Source organism: Typopeltis vanoorti, chromosome 11, assembly GCF_054136105.1.
Source record: "Typopeltis vanoorti isolate ZY-2024b chromosome 11, IOZ_Tvanoo_1.0, whole genome shotgun sequence".
Lineage (NCBI taxonomy): Eukaryota > Metazoa > Arthropoda > Arachnida > Uropygi > Thelyphonidae > Typopeltis > Typopeltis vanoorti.
This window is the reverse complement of record NC_143559.1, coordinates 131,490,362-131,505,050: the sequence shown is the minus strand read 5'-3', so window position 1 is coordinate 131,505,050 and position 14,689 is coordinate 131,490,362.

Genomic DNA, 14,689 nt, shown 5'->3' with positions numbered 1-14,689 from the left:
TTTTTTATTGTGCGCTTCTTTTTGAACTATTTAGGAGGCTTTTTTCTTCACAGTGGCAGCCTTTCTATGTCTTCGGTGCTTTTAATTTGTATCGGCTTTGAAGTTTGTGACTTCCTTATGAATATCTTGGCATCTCTGGTCCACAAAAATTGGTAATTTTTTTCCATTTTTGCTTTTCTTGTTTGGTACAACAGATTCTGGTTGAATGGTGTTAAATATTCGGATAGGAAGATTGGTGTATTGTCTTGCTGTGCGTTCAAGTCCTTGGCAACTGGTTTTTTCTGCCTGCTGGCTTTTATGAGATTGTCTCTTGTGGACTTGCTCTTAAGACGAATTATGACTGGTGCAGGTCGTGGGAAGCCTTGGTTTTTGCTCTTCCTAGGAATCCGATTTACGGTCTGAATATCGTTAAGCTGTAGGGGGATGTCAATTACATGGCCTAATTTTAAAACCACGTCTCTGAGGTTTTCTGTAGGTGCAGTTTCAGGAAGACCGTTTATGACAAGATCTTTTTTATGTTGTTGCTGATTTAAACGTTCGTATTGTAGTTTTAGAGAATGAAGTTCTTGACGGAGTTCGGATGTCTCTTTCATCAAATTGTGTTGCCTGTCTTTTAGTGCGTTAATGCTCATTTTAATGTCTTTTACCGTTTGCAACACTGCTAAATTATTATGTTTTACCAAATCTTCATATTCGCTAGATTTTTTTGTTATTTGTTCGTTCTGTTTCTGTTATAACTGCTAAATTATTATGTTTTACCAAATCTTCATATTCGTTAGATTTTTTTGTTATTTGTTCGTTCTGTTTCTTAAAGAGTTCTTGCACAAGATCTACTAAGCTGGCTTTTATAGTCACTGGACCGTTTTCTATTAGTATACTTAAAGAGTTTAAATTATAGGACTCACCTGCGTTTTTTTGTCTCTTCAGTTCGTCATCTGATTTTGCCTCCGGTATAATCGGCTGCATCACAGGTGGCTGCCTTACGTGCGTTTCTTTGTTCCTCATGCAGATTACACATTTCCATTCCTAACGTGTTACATCGGGTTCATATTTATGTTGCCCGGTTGTTTCTGAAAAGCCGGCACATTTTAAGTGTAGAATCCTACTGCATTTCGTACAAATTATATTATTTCCGTTGGACGATAACTCCTCCAGGCATTTGATACACTTCATGACTCACCTTTCTTCCCTTAGGCAGAGAGGCGTGATTATAAAGATGGCGACGTCCTTTGTCCTTCGTTGGTTGTTGACCATGGTCCTCTCTGTTCCCTTTTCAACACTTCAAAATTTGGTTTCTTCTTAGCCGATCTCGTTGAATTTTATATCACTGTCTTCGGCGTGATAAGTAGGGTTACTTGGGAGCACTTTCAACTTAAAACAGGAGTTGGAACCACTTATTTATTATTAGTTGGAACCACAATAATAATAATAATAATAATAATAATAATAATAATAATAATAATAATAATAATAATAATAATAATAATAATAATAATAATAATAATAATAATTATTATTATTATTATTATTATTATTATTATTATTATTATTATTATTATTATTATTATTAAGACTTGTTTGTGAATAAAATAGTTCAATAACAACAAAAATTATTATCATTAGCAGGGGCGGTTCGTGCATAGGCACTGCGGAACTGCATTACCCCCAATTTTTCTCGATATATAAATATATTATTATTATTCGTGACACCTCCAAGGAGTCCAAATGCTCATCGCGGGTGGACACCCACTATACAACTGTCTTCACCACTACCCCTCTACTACCCAATCATCTCCATCAACGCCCACCACCACCACCACAACTAGTATTTTTTGTCTGTAAAGTGCGTGTGTTCTGAACGGCCGATTTGTCTGTATGTGGGATGAAAAAACCGAGTTTCCTGGAGAAAAACCCTGCTACCTCCGTATGAGATCGGCTAACTCACCTTCGATTGAAAAAGTCCACACAAAGATTCTTCCCGTCGCGACGAGAATCGAACTTAGGCCTATTCCAATCGAAGGGCGCAATGTACCGTCGTTCTTCCATTTGCGCTGCGGAGGTGCTTGATATTTATTCATTAATATTTACTAATTTATTTATATTTGCTTGTAATATTTAATTTTATCATCAACAGTCCTATACAATTCTCTTATTTTGTATAAAAAAAATTATAAAATCCATCTTGTAGCACTTAGGAGGGCGAAGGACGCTAGCAGCACTGTGTTTACCACAGTGTCATATTGCTACGCGCGCAAGCATATGCACGTCATAGTGAGATGCGAGCTATTAGCGTAATGCTTCACGCTAATAGCTCGCATGTACTTCATGTACGTCGCGCAGGTCCACTGTTGTTTATATGCAGTTTGCGCCAGGAGTAGAGTGTTCGTAATGCTTATCGTGTTTACTTCGTCTCTTTAAATATTTGGACATTACAATTAAAGACGTAACATTTGTTATAGTTTTTATTTTAGAACATTATTGGGGTTATGATAATGGATTTTATTTTAAAGTAATTTTGAATTATACTAAACTGTATACTTTTATACTTTTATCGATGATAAACAATATTTTTTCATGTTTAATATTTACTATAATTTTGATATTTTATTCAAACATATATACACTGTACTTAAAGTGTATATGTATATTTCGAAAGTTGCAGCACACCCCCCCCCCCCCCACGATTTCAAGCCACGAGCCGCCACTCATCATTAGTTTACTATATATATATATATATATATATATATATATATATATATATATATATATATATATATATATATATATATATACACTGCTTGGAAAGAAGTCAACGGGCACAATAGTGTGAGGAACAAACAGCCATGGAGTCTACCTTAATGAGATGTAGGAACTTCTTTTACTGCAATGACTGCAGTAAACCTATGAGGGGCATACTTTCTACAAGCGTACAACTGCGATCAATGGGAATTTTGGACCATTCTTCCTCAATGCATGTAAATGAGGTCCTGGACTGTTGCGGGCGGACGTCCGTTGTCCTCACCAGACGCCCCAGTTCATCCCTCAGATGTTCAAGAAGGGCTGAGATCAAGGCTCCGTGGAGGCCAGTCAAATGAGATGAAGTTCATGTCCACTAACCACGCAGTTACAGCAGCAGCCTTACGACACGATGCATTGTCTCGCTGAAAGGGACAATGGTCAAGTAACAAGCATTGCATTGTCCAGAATGTTCAGTACCCCTCTGAGCTCAGTGTTCGTTGCACTACAAACAGAAGTCCGTGGCCAAACCAGTAAAAACAGACCATGCAATCACACCGTCACCTCCGAATTTCATAGTTGGGATTACGCACTCTGGTAAGACGTTCACCAGGCATTCGCCATACTCACACCGTCCATCTGCTCGGTAGATGGTGTAACATGATTCGCTACTCCATAACACAGCTTTACAAATTTCCACGTTCCACTGTACACGCTTTTTGCACCACTGAAGACGATGCTACATGTTGGTTCGAGAAATGTGGGACTTGCATATTACAGTCCTATCATGGAAACCGACGGTGTGAGCCTTGGTTCAGAATGTTTTTGTGCAGATTCGTGTTCCAAGCGATCCCCGCAACCTCCGCATTCAACGTGTAGCGCCCTACGATCACGTCCGGTAAGTGTGATAGGTCGTCCACTATGGGTAGCATTTGCAGTCGACTCACTGCGCTTCCATCTCAGTAGGGTATCACTGATTGTTGATGACCTACGATGGACAAACTGTCAACAATTTGCTGAAGTGATAGGCCCGCAACATGGCACTCTATCACAACGCCTCTTTCCAACTCCGTCAGTTTTCTTCTCGCAGTCATTTCACTTGGACATGGTTGCACTGACTTGAGAGCATCATATCCCTCAAGTTTATACCGGCTAGAAACACGTGACTCGTTACATGCACCATGCACCTTGCCCGTGGAGGTGCCTTTGACTTTTTTCGAAGCAGTGTATGTAATGCAATTAGGTCGTCCACTATGGGTAGTCCAAAATAGGTCGTCCACTATGGGTAGCATTTGCAGTCGACTCACTGCGCTTCCATCTCAGTAGGGTATCACTGATTGTTGATGACCTACGATGGACAAACTGTCAACAATTTGCTGAAGTGATAGGCCCGCAACATGGCACTCTATCACAACGCCTCTTTCCAACTCCGTCAGTTTTCTTCTCGCAGTCATTTCACTTGGACATGGTTGCACTGACTTGAGAGCATCATATCCCTCAAGTTTATACCGGCTAGAAACACGTGACTCGTTACATGCACCATGCACCTTGCCCGTGGAGGTGCCTTTGACTTTTTTCGAAGCAGTGTATGTAATGCAATGTGTGTGTGTGTGTGTGTGTGTGTGTGTGTGTGTGTGTGTGTGTGTGTGTGTGTGTGTGTAAATTTAAAAAATATCATGCACGTGTATCTGTGTGCATATTTGTGTGCATGCATAATATTATGCATGTAAATATTATGTATGAATAATAAAGTTTGGTCCGCGCGGTTAGCTGAGTGGCCTTGCGCTTCACAACCATATGACTAGGAAAGGAGTGTCCTGGTTCCGATTTCCGTCGTCGACGTGAGGAGCTTAAAGATCTTTCTCAGACACAGCCAAGTTAGCCGGTCTTGGAGGAGCTTAAAGATCTTTCTCAGACACAGCCAAGTTAGCGAGGATAGTAAGATTTTTCTCCCCAATTTATCTGGGGTTTTCCCTCCCGCAAGCAGGCAAACCGACCCCATGAACACACGCAGCTACAGACATAGGACACACCGGGAGGCATAGGGCTAGCCACCTTATCTTCGGAACAGGTACGACTTAGTAAAGATAGTTCCGTAACAGGCCACTAGACCTAATACCTGAAGGGAAGAAGAAAGAAAAAGAAGAATAAAGTTTGATTGAAAAAATTATTATTATTAGAATGGCATCTCCATAGTTTCTCACAATGAGAGACCCACTTTAGCAGGTATCACATAAGACCATGATCTATAAATAAAACCTTCAAATGCAATAATCAGTACAGCAAGCATCCGTATTTTTTTGTTATTCCGGACATGATAAAGAAACTTCCATTCAATAACGGAAACCCTCCTTCCTATGCAGAACTTAAAAAAAAAAAAAAAAAAAAAAACACCAATGCGGAAACATTACATCGAGAGGGGGAAGTTATTCCTTGTAAGGGTGATGAAAATGTTTATATTTATTTGCTTAACTTCCTTAATCAATGCAAACATTCATTTCTGGGGTTTTCCCTCCTTGCGGGAGAGAAAACCCCAGATAAATTCAGAAATTACTTAATTGTTTCCTTTTTTAAAACAGATAAATCAGTCAAATATTACAACGCACTGACAACCATAGCTATGAGAATTCATTGGTTATCTGGCTGCCTGTACAACGTTTTGCGATATGTACAAAGCAACTGGCGGTGAGCTTCAGTAAAACCAACATGGCGACCAGACGAAATCGTTAGTATGCATATAAACAAATTTATTTTAATATAAAATTAAGTAAGAAGCTAAATCATTTTTTGTTAATTTAAGAATACTGAATTCTTTTAAAATATTGACAAACACTAATAAGAAACTTGTATTAGCTAACTTTATAAATCCTATAGGGTAAAACAAAATAAATATAAATAAAAAAAACAACATAAAAATTGAGACCGTCGTATATCTTTGCTAATCCTTATGCGGTTAAATTTTAAAGACTAAGAAGAAAATATTTTGTCACTTTTCAAGCGAAAGGACTACCCGTGGAGCTCACTTACGTTACGTAAATAAGATTTTATCTAGACGAAGTAAGAAGGATGTCACCTAGAAAACAGGTATTACAACAGCTGTTTTTGATAAGATATGCTATTTGTAACTCCGCTGGAGTAACGATTCCTTTTCGTTATAACTACCTCGGGATCATTAAGTATCAGGATCTATTATGTTGTAATCATCATCGGACCAAAAGATGCACAGTCAACATCCTTAAGCATGGAACAAATGACAGCAGGTTTTAATCTAAACGGTTAAATTCTACTTTATGTATGTACGAGTATATACAATTATGCAATAGCATAGAGGATTTCAAGATATTCGGTCTAAATAGGAACTAAACTTCATTTGCTGTTTTTTTTTTTTTCTAATATTCGCTATTTCATCTCCTCGTTTTTCTATATTTCCATTCGATTTTGATTATTCATTTCTTATAATTTTTCATTTTACACTCCTAGCGGAGTTTTTGTTACTTCAAATTGACATTTTCTTGCATTCTTGTTCTTGTATGCACGTATTTCGTGACTATAGCAACCGACAGTTCAATGTTGTCTACAGTATTGCTGTCAGTTTTTATAAAATGCTTAATTTTTTTATTGTCACGCGCATAATAAGCAGAAGACTCGTGACGTAGTTTTGTCATATGCATTAATATGTATACGACTGTGTTCAAAATTATAGAGAATGGAGTAGTGAAAACGAAAATCTGTTACAGAATATAGTTACTTTTTCTACCACAAGTGGAAGCATGTTTCATAGTGTTTGGCCTCGCTAAAATGTGGTTTTCGAAGAAGTATTAATAAATTAAACTGGAGTCCTGTTATGACTGTGAAAGGTGTCCTATTTGTGGAATAATGTATTTATCCGTCTCACTAGAGTAGAGTTATTATATGAGTACAAAGAGGAGACAAAACAAATGATGGTTGGTACGTATGCTGCATAAAAACTGCAAAAGAACTGCATAAAAACAGGTTTAGTGTCAATACTGTTGGAATTATAATAATAATAATAATAATAAACTAAAGTTGGATGTGAATGATTTATTTGATGAGGTTTCAGTACTAAATCCAAATTATAAAACTGTGTCAACATCGGAAAAATTTAACACTTGTTCGAATACTTCGAGTCAGTGGCTTTGAAAGCTTAAAATCGAGTATTCATTTTAAGCTTTCAAATATTTTCAAGTCATTTCGTATGTTTTTCCAGTGTCATGTACTTCGGCAAATTCAGAAAGGATTTTTAGTATAATGAACTGAAAGTGGAGGGATGAGCGAAATAGATGTTCGGTGTCATCGATAAAAATCTAACTAATGATCTACTTCAATTTTAAAGATAATTGTTTAGATTTTTCATAAAAAAAAGTAAACATGATCCGGTCAATAAAGCTGCTCGAAGTAGTACAAAATATGTTCAATGTAAATGATTTCTAGCTATTAAACCAGAACGTTTTTTTTTTTTTTCTTCTTTAGCTTAATGTCAGTTAATGTACTAACTTGTATTATACTATTTGGATCAATTCGTGCTTTGGTTAAATATTTTAAATTCTAAATTAAACTAAAATTCGCAAATATTTATAGTCATATAAAATTATAATTTTAAACCAAAATTTAAAAAATATAAACAAAATGTTTATTTGTTAATTAAAAAATCATTCAATTTTACTTTTTTGGGTGGTTGGGAGGGGTGGTGGAGTGAGGATAGTAGTATTAATCATTTTTGAGTGTTCTTTAATCTATTCGTAGAAATCTGGTAACTCTAATTGTAGGACTCGTTTGCAATGGTCGAGTGTGCACTGGAGCCAGTTTCAAGCCACTAGTAACTTCTGGCCAATGGGGAAACGACATTTTTTTTTTTTTAGATCGCGATAATAAAAAAAGTCATTTATTGCTGTCCGATTTTTCGTAAAATCACCATATTCCCGAATTCGTTAGGCTGTAGCCTCATTAATATGAATTGATGAGGAAAAGCAGAGACCACTGAAGGTTTATTATTATTATTATTTTCTTTATGGTCGATTGAAGTATTTTTCAACCATTCTGGCACTGTTCCTTAATGAGCGGAAAAGTAAGAGTGTAGCATTTTCCTGGAACACTCTGGTCTAAATCTTCCTTATTGACAAAAGTGTTTAGAGATCTGTTCTGTATTTCTTTCTATTCAAATCTCTCTCTCCTAATGAATAAAAATAAAAACGCATGCAAATGTAAAAGAGATTTGTTGACTGGCTAGTCTGCTCATATTTGGTTTGTTTTTAGCTGCAATTCTCTTCGCTACAAACAACTGAACCTTCGAAGCTCATTTCGAGGATGCTCTTTGGTTGGAAAAAACCGGTTCGAATCCTATCTGGGACCAGAAGAAACTCTTATTAGGACTTTTCAACTGAAGGTGAGTTAGCTGGTCTCATAATGAATTAGCTGGTCTCATACGAGAGTGGAAGGGTATTTTCTTCCGGAAACTCGAGCTTTTCGTCCCACAAACTTAAGAAAAGAACACAAGCAATGTAATGTATAGACATAGAAGACTACGGGAAACAGGATTAATCACGCTATTCCTTTGGGTCGGTTTTGAAAGCCTGCAGGTTCTAAATGAATAAAATGAAATAAAAATAAACCATCGATGTCACAGGAGTAACAAATTCCATTCTTCATCTCAAAATCTAGGATTTGTTTCTGTTTCTAAAAACTGTTTTCATTTTTGGAACTTATCAGGCCAAGGACAAGATCGAAGCCGTTCAAGAGTGTTGTTATTCAGATAAATTCGGATCCCTAACAAGTTCATTTAAATCCTGGTTTCGGATTACAATTTGATAAAGGCTTTCATAAGATGACAGTTACTTCCTGTCCAGACCGGAAGATGAATCATCAGTCAGTTTATTACAGTATCTTGCAGTGATATTGCAGTATATAAACGAGAGAGAAAGAGAGAGAGAGAGAGAGAGAGAGAGAGGCCCATGAGTATTGTTTGATGTAACACTGATATTTAGATATATTAAAAACTATGTATGCTTCCATCCAGTATCGAATTACTCCTACTTTGTGAGACTTTAAAAAAAGGTAATTAAATTACTTTAAGGCAATTAATGATAATCCAGTCCAATAGCCTATGAAAAGCACTCAAATCTAAATAAATAAATCCTTACTCGGAATTTTTTGGATTCATATTCTCTCCACATATAATAGAACCATTAAATTCATTTGCATTTACACACACAGTTTTAATTTGTTCACAAGTAATAATAATAATAATAATAATAATAATAATAATAATAATAATAATAATAATAATAATATAATGTAAGGTGCCTCCATGGAGTCAAAAGACTCATCGCGGGAGACCCAACATTGACATACTAACCGTTATTCACACAATACCTGTCATACTTCCCCTTAAACTCATTCACAGATGAAGCATTCACAACCACCTCTGGCAACGCATTCCACCCATTTACAACCCTCCAAGCAAAAAATCTAGTCCCAACACCCTTGTTAACTACACTCTTACACAATCTCCAGGGATGACCCCTCGTTTTCTCCCTTCCTTCACTGGTCTTAAAAAGGCTATCAGTATCAATCCTATAAAACCCTTTTAATAATTTATATGCCTCTATCATATCTCCTCTCATACTTCTATCAGCTAGGTTTTGAAGCCCACAGACCTTCAATCTATCCTCGTAGGAGACATTCCACAGGCCTGCAACAATTTTTGTAACCCGCGTCTGAATCCTCTCCACCATTTCCACAGACATTAAAACATTTATATTGGTTTGTATGTCAAGAAAACGTGTTTTTTTTTCTTCTTTATTCTTTAAATTATGAATAAAAACCTTCCATATTCTGATGTGCACGCGCAAGGTCGACCAAAAGATTAATGCAGTTAACTGGAACCGGTTATCCACGAGTGGCTATCAAACAACAGTTTCTTTGCGTACTCGTACTGTGGGAGTGAGCAGAATTTGAACTAATAAACAGGAAATTAAAATATGAAGCAATTTCATACAACATCCCTATATCTATCTGTTAGAAGTTGACAGTTACATGAATATGCATTTTCTCTCGAAAGCTCGTATATTGGAACACACGTTTAACAGAGAAGCAACATCTGGTTTCACTACTCTAAATTAATCGTCTTTTTTTTTGTTTTTTTTGTTTACAAGCGCTTATAATTAAATTAAGCGTTCTAATTAATGCCAAGATATATTAAGGAATCTTTAGTATGTCAAAAGGCATGTTTTCGTTCGATCATTACCAATAATATTTCATAAAATGAAAAGGGGAAAAAAATGTCGCAAGGCCATCGCATAAGCGCATATGTGACATAGAAAATGGCCGAAGTCTCTCAATACCTAAACAGTTGCTGAGGCCCGCATGAAAAAATGCCATTGAAGTTATAGAACGCTTAGGCTCCAAATAGAAGGTATGCCAACTGGCCGCCATATTGTCCCCAGAGTCGCATGCGTTTGAGCTCTTGATTCTTTCTTTTTTCTTTAAAAGTTTATTTCTTAGCGTAGGGATAGTTTTATAGCGTACGTTATAAAATAACGGTTTGAAAAGCATGGAATGGATGCTTATGAACGTTATAAAATAAACTTTTAAAGAAAAAGGAAAGAATCAAGAGCTCAAACACATGCGACTCTGGGGACATATGGCGGCCAGTTGGCGTAATAATGAATTTTTTTTTTGTGTAACTAAAATGGCGTATCGTTTTATTCCATAAGCTATTTTATGAAGCGCTTGCCATTCTTTTGAAACGTAAATAAATGTCATTTTATGATAGGTTAGAAAATATTAAAATAACTCAGTTTGGAGGTCATAATCGTTAAGATATATTAACCGTATTATTTTATAAACATCAACATTAAATCATAATTTATAGCGTTTATAAAACCAATTTAATCTGAATGAAGATGCGTCGGTTTTTGTACCAATTATAATGTAATCGTACTGTATATTATCATTTCTATTGTAATACAAATAACAACACTTATTTTTTTCAAGTCAGTATTTTCGAGAATCTAGTTTCTCGTTTTCATTATGAAACAAGAAGGAAAAAAAAAAGAAGAAGTTTTTACAAAGTATTTGACTTTGAACAGCCGAATCAGATATTTAGATCCACCTTAGCAGGAAAAGACGTACACACTCTCATATCTAGGAATTTTGTGTTTTCTTTAGGGAAAAAAGAAGAAGCAGAAAGATCTGCGTTGATTCGTGGCAATGGGACCTGGATCTGACGAAATAACCTCCCCCCCCCCAAAAAAAAAGTTATCGCGAAATATAGTTAAGGAGAAGGTCAGCGGGTTATGAACTGAAACTGGTCCAACAACTTAGAACTAGGAATCCGTCAAAGTAGAGTTAGAGAGAGAGAGATCGTCAAGTGGGTGGCATGAATTGTGTTCAGTAGCGTTCTTGTATAACAAAATGAAATTTCAACCCACAGAAATGCAAGAATCAAAACTAGTACTTCTCAAGTCTTTCCTAAGACGCAGGAGGTGCTTTAATTTTTGCCATTCAGGACCGGTCCTAGGAATTTTGTCATCCCGTGCAGTAGCATATTTTTCCGCCCCTTCCCCTTAAAAAAAAAAAAAAAAACCTCTTTTAATGAAGTCTTAAAAGCCATGCTGTTAAGCTAGGCTTCAACATCTCTGATCATAAATTCTAAATAGAAGCATTAGCTAATAAAAATTCATAAGTTAATGAAAAATGATCATAAAATATATTTTTTACAGAAAGAGAGAGAGAGAGAGAATTAACCCTTTAACACAACATTCTTTTAATTATTATGATTAAAAAAATACACAGTACAATGAAGTTTTATCATGTAAAAATTTAACTAAAAACATCCTGAAGTTTTTGTTGCAACAGAGAAGGGATAAATGACTTTTTTTATGATTTATTTTTCGTATACTTTAGGCCAATTTTGCCGCCCCCCCCCAAAAAAAAAAAAAAAAAAAATTGACGCCCCGTGCAAATGCACGGTTTGCACCTTCGGTAGAGCCAGACTTGGTGCCATTCTTATTTACAACTCGTCTAAGCTAACTGCATTTTTGATCCCTCGCTAGTGCACTTTTTTTGCCATGATGATGTCATATTATTACCTCATATTTGACGTCATTTGTACTGGCGTTTCATTGTGTGAATGTGAATGAGTACCTGTTTTTCAAGATCATAAATGGTAGCGTATAAAATGTTAATGGGCCAATGTTAAAATGTACTTTTTTTTATTTCTTTTTCTTCTCTCCCTTTTCTTTCAGTAGTAACAGCAAACGTGGAAATTTTTGAATGTGAAAAAATAAATTTGCGACAATACAAGTGATATCCAAAATTTTGGACAAACAAAATGCCGATTTAGCATAATTCTTCGTGTTCCACTTTTCTGATAGTTGTAATTTTTTTTCTTTATTTCAAGTTTCTTTTGATTCAGAGACGCATCAAGTCCATAATGACGTCGTCCTGTGGCTGGAAAGATCTGGATTCGATTCCCTTCAATTTACAACAGTCTTCAATGCTTTTCAGCCAAGGACGAGACAGTCGGCCTTATACGGAAGTCACGGATATTTCACTTCGCTCGTAAAACATACACAGGCAGAGAACACATGCAATCTACAGGCATAGCAGATTTGTGAAAGTTAAGTTGTCATGATCCATAGCTCCCCCGATCGATGTTGGACATATCTGTGGTTCTAAACATGAATATGGCTACAGTAGCGCACTCAGGATTTAATCTTGGGTTTTTTTTTGGGGGGGGGGTGAGTTGAGTAAATAATTTGAGAATACAACTACTCATCGCATACGACCTATGACTGAGCACCTGCAATGATCGCTAATTCATAAGTAGTTTAGAAATAGAAGACACGACACAACATAAATAAAATAATAATAATAATAATTTTAATTAGGAAAAGATTTTTGGAATTTTTTCTAGTGTTTTTATCCTTTTTTTGGTGGGGGGGGGAGAGCAGGGCCCTCTGGCCTCCTCTCTGGGTGCCACTGTATGGCTGTGATCCTAATAAGCTAGAATATCAGACAGACAGACAACGCTGGATTTTGGTAGAGATATTCACTCAGCCAGTCTGACCAATTATTTGGATTACCTTGGAGGTTTACTCTAAGCGTTATTTTGATTAAGTGACTGAAGACGAGATGTATATCTCCCAGAAAATGATATCGGCGTAATCGATATGATTTTCGGGAACGCCTTTTTTAAATTTTAATCATTCTTCTCATGAAAGAACTGGAAAGAGAGAAGATATTGCGCGTCGGACTATTACGACAGTCGTCCTGTTAACACATTCACCTCAACACCACTTCACTCCTGCAGCATATAGATCAGAGTTCATTGCTGCTTCAACGCGCATCATTTAAGAAATACTTTTGCGCAGGCTGTTGCTGAGGGAAAGAAAACCCTCGGACTCCATGGAAAGAGCGACAGAAAAAGTTACACACACAAATATAACATAGATACATATGCACCGAGAGAGGTGTTATTTTTTGCTTTTTTTTATGTAAAGGTAATATCTAGGGAGGAAAAGAACGCAGCTTATTATTATTATTATTATTATTATTATTATTATTATTATTATTATTATTATTATTATTGGAGGCTCTAGATGGGATGGTTTGCTTGTTTGCCTCAAAAGGTTATGCGCGTGTGCTTTGAGAGGTCGGATTCGCCAAAGGATAGATGTCTCTTATCTTGTCTCTCGGGGCATTATCAAAGATTCGAGGAAGTAGAATGTTTTTTTTTCTTTTTCTTTTTGGTAAAGAATAAGACAGAACTGCGTTCACTTGTATTAAAACTGACTTTTTTTTATCTGATTGGAGCATATCACCGAAATCAAAATGTTTGGCTGTAGACGTTCGTGTAATTTTGATTTTATGATGAGGAAAGGGGTGAATGTTGTCAACAAAAACAAAAAGAATTTGCGGTCTTTGATGCACAGGTAAAACAGGGAAGGCATAACCACAGACTCTTGGGAACCATTATGTTACTAAAAATTTGCTTTCTAGTTAGAAATCTGTTTTAGCAGAGAAAAGTTATTCGAATGCAGATCCAGTAGATTTTTAAAAAATGTTTTATGCTAACAAATATAGAAATATAAGTTTATGAAATAAACTGAACTGCAAACTGAAATATAAATGTAAATAGTAAAATGCAGAAAAAAGTATGTGTGTTTATATAAAATTATTCCATAAACAATATCGTTAAAATGAAAAAACACATTGAATGAATGTGCACATTCATTACTCTTAGCACACTAAATGAATCATTAACAAACATGTAAGTGAAAAAATATAAAATGCATTATTATTATTAATGCTTATTATTTAATTATATAAATTATTAATTTTATTATATAAATATTATTACTAATATTAATAAATATTAGTAATAATATTTATGCATATTTATATAACATTATTTACTTAACATTCTGTACTGAATATTTATAGTGAACAGAAAATGTGATAGTAATAATCCAATTCTATATTTGTAAATATTATATATTTATGACGAAATTAATAAACTTTGTCATCGTCAAACCATTTGCGGACAATTCCCTTTAAACAATATTCAGTCGGCAATGTCTTCAAATACGTTCACAGTTCTAGATCAGTTAAAAAAAAAAGCATCTTTAAACATCGAAATGTCCATATACAGAAATGAAAAAAAAAAAGTATATTTTCAAATAGGTGTGTGTCATTATCCTATTTTTATTATATGTTATTTATTTATATTATCTGATAGTGTTTGAGTTACTATGTTTAGAAAAGAAAGATATAATGATATGGTAATATTGCTAAAGAAAAGAAGGATATATCAAAATTTCTACAATATTGTAGATGGCGCGTAGTAAATAACTTGTTATTCTTTTGCTGTACTTCCTTTGTTGTGAAATCGTCACATTTTGCCTTTGCGTATTCTCTAGGTTATGATAAT